Source organism: Bufo bufo, chromosome 2 (genome assembly GCF_905171765.1).
Source record: "Bufo bufo chromosome 2, aBufBuf1.1, whole genome shotgun sequence".
NCBI classification, from domain to species: domain Eukaryota; kingdom Metazoa; phylum Chordata; class Amphibia; order Anura; family Bufonidae; genus Bufo; species Bufo bufo.
Genome location: NC_053390.1, coordinates 308,988,761 through 308,994,965, shown reverse-complemented (window position 1 = coordinate 308,994,965; position 6,205 = coordinate 308,988,761). Strand labels below are relative to the sequence as shown.

The following is a 6,205-nucleotide window of genomic DNA, read 5'->3' as shown; positions in this document are numbered from 1 at the left end:
TTTTTGCTAATTCTTTTTGGCACAAAACCTTCTTTTTAGAGTGAATAGTGACGTTGGTATGTGATAAATTTGGCAAAATCTAGTTTACATGTAATTTTGGCGCATTTTGCATTACTTTTTTGTAGAATCTATAACCAAATTACACGGCTAATTTGCACAAATCAGACCTAAACTGAATTTTAGGAAAATTAACATCTTTAATCCTTATACAATGAAAAAATGATCCAAATAACCATGGGCAGGATGAAATACCAACTATTTACAAAGAACTATGATGAATCAGTATTCACTCCAAAAAGTTACCGGCGAGCGAGCTGACTACAGAAATGCACTCCATGCGGGAGGGTGATTTCCCAGCCTGAGCGCTGCTCCTGCAATGGGACCTCACGGCATTATAATGATTTCTAAATGCTGTGTGTCCCTGCCTGACATCAGCTGTACTGAACTGTACTGATATAATGCCATTCTCAGAGTTCGGGCCGATAAATCCCACACAGCATGGTTTCCACAGTCAGCTCGCTCATCTGAAACTGGCCTAAGGCTGCATCTTTGGAGATTGGCGTGAAGTTGCTCAAATATCAATTGCCTGATTAACAGTAGTTACCATTAGAATGAGGAAGAGCCAATAAATAATATTTTATATATATATATATATATATATATATAGACGTAGAAAAAGGGCAGCACTCCAATAGATAAAATATCAAAAAACTTTATTTACCCATAAGGCTGTAGCGACGTTTCGGCTCTAACACAGGAGCCTTCCTCAAGGAAGGCTCCTGTGTTAGAGCCGAAACGTCGCTACAGCCTTATGGGTAAATAAAGTTTTTTGATATTTTATCTATTGGAGTGCTGCCCTTTTTCTACGTCTGCATCATTGGATTGGCTTGTATCCACATTGGGCTTTTTTGCACCCTTCATTCCCTTTTTTTCTGTGACGGTGCTGCCATCTTTTTTCTTTTTTTATATATATTTATATATTCCTGCTCTTAAACCACAAACTGGAGTCAAAGTGCCGCAATTGTTGGAAAAGGTTGTAATTTCCATCAAAATGATAAATTTGGTTATGAGCATTGCAGCATTTCATGCTCTGGTGCTCTCTCTTTGCCCTGCGTTGAATCATGCAGGGAAAAGGCATTTTTTGCAGATCCAGTGACGTAATGGGCTCTCCATGGGTAAGTTAGCCTGTAAAACGGCTAGAGCAGCGCTAAAGCCCGGCCATCAGAGCCGATAAACAATTCAAAGCAGGGCAAGGGAGAGCATCGGAGCATGAAATGTCAGGGGGGCCGGAGCTAAAATATTAGATTGATGTAACAGCCAGCAGGGCAGGGAGCATGCAACCCCCTCCCCCTCCCCAGGGATCCTAGAAGCTTGTAGTACACGCTAACATCACAGACGAGGTGGCTGGAGCCAGGAGTGACTGCGCATGCGCAAGGATATATGCGCGCGCGCTCCCGTGAAACCCGGCAACCAGAGCAGCTAGCCGATAGGGTTTCTGTGCATCTCTGCGGCCACCACTGATAACATTACAGCGGTGGCCATAATCTTAAGGGTTCTTTCACACTAGCGTTTTTCTTTTCCGGCATACTTTCACACTTGCGGCAGAGTGATCCGGCAAAACGTATGCCAACTGATGGCATTTGTAAGACTGATCAGGATCCTGATCAGTCAGAAAAATGCATTGAAATGCCGGATCCGTCTATCCAGTGTCACCCGGCAAAACGGATCCGGCATTTATTTTTTTCACCTTTTATTCGGTCTGCGGGACGGATCCGGCACGAATACATTCCTATGGAAAAAAATGCCGGATCCGGCATTCAGGCAACTCTTCAGTTTTTTGGGCCGGAGATAAAACCATAGCATGCTGCGGTTTTATCTTTTGCCTGATCAGTCAGAAAGACTGAACTGAAGACATCCTGATGTATCCTGAACGGATTTCTCTCCATTCAGAATGCATGGGGATATGCCTGATCAGTTCTTATCCGGCATTGAGCTCTTTTGGCGGTACTCAGTGCCGGAAAAGAAAAACGCTAGTGTGAAAGTACCCATAGAGTTCCGTCCCAGGGGCTCTATACCGGAAAAGAACTGATCAGGCATATACCCATGCATTCTGAATAGAGAGTAATCCGTTCAGGATGCATCAGGATGTCTTCAGTTCAGTGTTTTTGACTGATCAGGCAAAAGATAAAACCGCAGCATGCTACGGTTTTATCTCCAGCAAAAAAAACTGAAGACTTGCCTGAATGCCGGATCCGGCGTTTTTTTCCATAGGAATGTATTAGTGCCGGAACCGTCCCGTAGACCGAAAAAAAAGTTAAAAAAATAAATGCGGATCCGTTTTGCCGGATGACATACACAGACCTTTAAAAATGTGAAAAAAAAAATAGAAATGGATCCGTTTCTCCGTATGACAAATGGACAGACGGATCCGTTCTGCAATGCCTTTGTGAGACGGATCCGCATGCTGTCCGTTTGCATGCAGATAGCCGGATCCGGCAGGCAGTTCCGGCAACAGAACTTCTTGCCAAATCACTCTGCCGCAAGTGTGAAAGTAGCCTTAGAAATGAGCAATTTGGGGCTGATTGAGGAGGAAAACATGGTGACAGAGGCAAAATGAAAATTTAACTACCTGGCAGAAACGATCCAAGAACTACCAGGAACGGATTAAAAGTTGATTATTGAGGTGAGACAACCCCTTTAATAAGTTGGCGTAAGATGCCCAAATGTATTAAGAGGCGCATTTTGTGCGATCTGTATGCCGCAAACTAAAATCCATAAATAATGCTAAATGCGTCAGGCTGAGGAGGTCACGTCCCCTCATCTAAGGTACGCCTAAAAAAAATGAGGTGGTCAGTGGAAAGTCTGGAAAAGTTGAACATTTTTGCACAAAAAAAAGCATGTAACATTGAGAAAACCACCCCCCGGCACGGATGTGTCGCTCCCCCCTTCAGATTCTTGACTGCCAGGTCAATTTATGTGCAAATAGGGAGAGAGCTGTCAACCCAGAATCCCAAAGTAGGCCAGCCCTAAAGGGGTTAATCCCAGGAGTGATAGGGTGTCCATGCAGATGTGCCCGCAGCACTGAACTCTCCTAGTCTAAAGATAGCACAACATTAGGGAACTGCTAGTCCAGCAATTTCATGCCAATCTCCAAAATGACATAAAGTGCAATAGAAGCCTGCAGGCACGGAAGATAGTGAGCGCATACGGAGACGTTCCTAGGAGCCCGGTCTAGTCGGCGACATTGCACACGCAGCACACAGCCCGTTACCTCGGTAGTTCCTCCTGGCACACAGCGATATCTGTGCGATATAGAATTCTACATACACACGATGTTTACATCTCTCCAGAACGTCTCCCGGCCGCTTCCGCTTCTCACCCTCAGCACGTGACTGCTGCCTGATTGGTCACGAGGTCGCCTAGGTTCTGCAGCGCCGATAGTGATTGGCTCCTATTTGTCCCGCCCACTTGTTTACAAGGTTGTACTGTTGGACTGGCGACCGTGCGCTCATTGGCTGGTTCAGTTATGAGGCGACAGTTGAACCTCCTAATTACTGCAGATATGATCAAGTGCTTAGGAAAGTTAACCTCTTCCTGATATGGCGATTTTCCATATTTGCATAGTTTTTTTGTTTTGTTTGCAGGACAAGTACTTTCTAATGACACCATTTAATAATGCATACCATGTAGTGGGAAACTGACCTGTTACCTTCATTCTCCAGGTCAGCACGATTACCACATTTATATAGTTTTTCTTGTGTTTTAAAACAAAAAAAAATACTTTTTTTTTATTTCCTCACCATATTCTGAGTTGCGTAGCCATGTGAAGATGTATTTTTTTTGTGGAATGATCTGTAGTTTTTATTGATACAATTTTAGAGTGTGTGTGACTTTTTGATCACTTTTTATACAAAAAAAAGGCAAATCATCCATTTAGATTCTTTTCAATTACACTGTTCACCAAATGGGAAAAATATTTTTAGATTTTAACAGTACAGTATGGGCGTTTTTTTTGTTTTTTATTTTGGGGAAAGGGGGTGAATATTTATATATTTTTTTATACTTTAAAATCTGTTTTTACTTTTTATTATTTTTTTTTGCTGAAAAAAAATGGTCCCCCCTCCCCCCTTATTACAGCGTTCACCATACGGGATAAATACATTTAGATTTTGGGATGTGGCGATGCCAATGTTTATTATTATTTTTTTTATTATGGTGATTTTTAGGCTAGTTTTACACTAACGTTATGAGTTTTTATTAGTTTTCTTTCTTTCTATTTTTATTTTTTTTGGTGGGGATAGCAACATGGTTGATTTGTACAATATTTAACAAGGACATTTCTATAGGTTCTCGCAAAACAAATGGGAGGGGGGAAAATATATGAAAAAATTGCAATTATAAAGAAACGGTAGTACAGCAACCCGTTCTGACCGATGCATAAAGATTGGTAACGGATTATCCTGTGGACTGAGAAACTGCATAAGATAACATAGTTGCTGGTTGAATTATCTGAGGTAAATGATTCTCGATCAGACGACGCTTTCCCTTTGCATCGTTCTGCGACTAAACCAAAAATAACTCTCTGCATATTTATACCAAATGCACCCAGTACAAAAAAAGTCATAGAAAGTTTCCAGAGACTGGAAAACAGCAGTAAGTTGAAAAAACTCAGCAAAAAAAAAAAGGTAAAAATAAAATTGTCTGGAATATGAAATGTACCACCGCTTTGTATGTCCGATACTGACCCAGTCCAGGCTGCAGGCAGATCGGGAGACGCACTGTATGGTTTACTATCGTATCAAATTGTCATTTATACTGGGATCCAGAGGAACAAATGCACAAACCAGTCAAGACTGAAAATATACAGAGAACAGATGTTCCTATACAACGCAGATTCAAAATGGCCTGCTTCAAGGGATTGTCCACGATTAAAGGATCTGCCTTAGGAACTTAGCCCCATGGACTTGATTTACGATACCAGACATGACCTAATAGCAAGAGTGGCGTCATTTCTGGAATAAAAGCGGATCCAAAACTATGAGGTTGATTCACGCAGTGGTTGCTGCATTTGATGACAAAATTAGGACAAACCTTCTGCATCCGATCCCACTTGAGGTCTCATAGATTGTAAGCCCTCACGGACAGGGCCCTCTCTCCTTCTGTACCAGTTTGTAACTCGTCTTGTTCATGCTTAGTGCAATTGTCTGTATTATGTATGTATACCCCTTCTCATATATACAGCGCCATGGAATGAATGGCGCTTTAATAATTAATAATAATAGGTGAGGGTGCCAGAGTTGGGACCCGCACCAATCAGACATTGGGGGCATATCCTAGCGATATGACCCCAATGTCTGCGATGGTACAACCCCTTTAAAGGGCTTCTGTTACCCCACTAAAGTCATTTTTTTTTTTGGGCTAGTTAAATTACTTATATTGCGATATATGAAAATATAATGGTCTTACTTACTTTGATTCAGCAGTTTCTTCTAAAAACAAAGTTTTATAATATGTAAATTAGGTCTCTACCAGCAAGTAGGGCGGCTACTTGCTGGTAGCAGCTGCAGAAAACCGCCCCCTCGTCGTGTTGATTGACAGGGCCAGCCGGGATCTCCTCCTCCGGCCAGCCCTGTCGGCATTTCAAAAATCGTGCGCCTGTGTTCATTCGGCGCAGGCGCTCTGAGATGAGGAGGCTCGCCTCCTCAGCACTCCCTCAGTGCGCCTGCGCCGATGACGTCTTCTATTTCGGTGATGTCATCGGCGCAGGCGCACTGAGGGAGTTCTTCGTTTTTAGAAGAAACTGCTGAATCAAAGTAAGTAAGACCATTATATTTTCATATATCGCAATATAAGTAATTTAACTAGCCCAAAAAAAAATAATGACTTTAGTGGGGTGACAGAAGCCCTTTAAGCGTCATACAATGGAGCTGCCACTGTGATAAGTGTGAACAGTCCCTTACAAATATTTATGATCATACACAGACAAGCAATAACATAGCAGGTATTTTTCTTTTAGAAACTTCAGGTTGTGTTCAACTACCTGACAAAAAAGTCAAACAAAATTATAACCGCATTACTTTTATAAGCTTGTCCCTCGGATGGCTGGTCTATGGCGGCTTTCCATATATAAGCCCCAGACAGAAGTATAACAAGAAGTTGGGCAGATGATAGAGAGTAATACATAGCTGGTGACGTGTTCTCAGAA

At 42.2% G+C, this 6,205-nt stretch overlaps 1 protein-coding gene across 1 annotated transcript in view; it reads right to left on the bottom strand.

The window, feature by feature from the left end:
- Nucleotides 1–3,405, bottom strand: part of DCAF11 (DDB1 and CUL4 associated factor 11) — a 30,667-nt gene extending 27,262 nt beyond the window's left edge. Inside the window, 1 exon segment of the mRNA XM_040416911.1 lies at nucleotides 3,272–3,405. The gene's annotated coding sequence lies outside the window, so the exon portion shown is untranslated.
- Nucleotides 3,406–6,205: the final 2,800 nt, after the last annotated feature.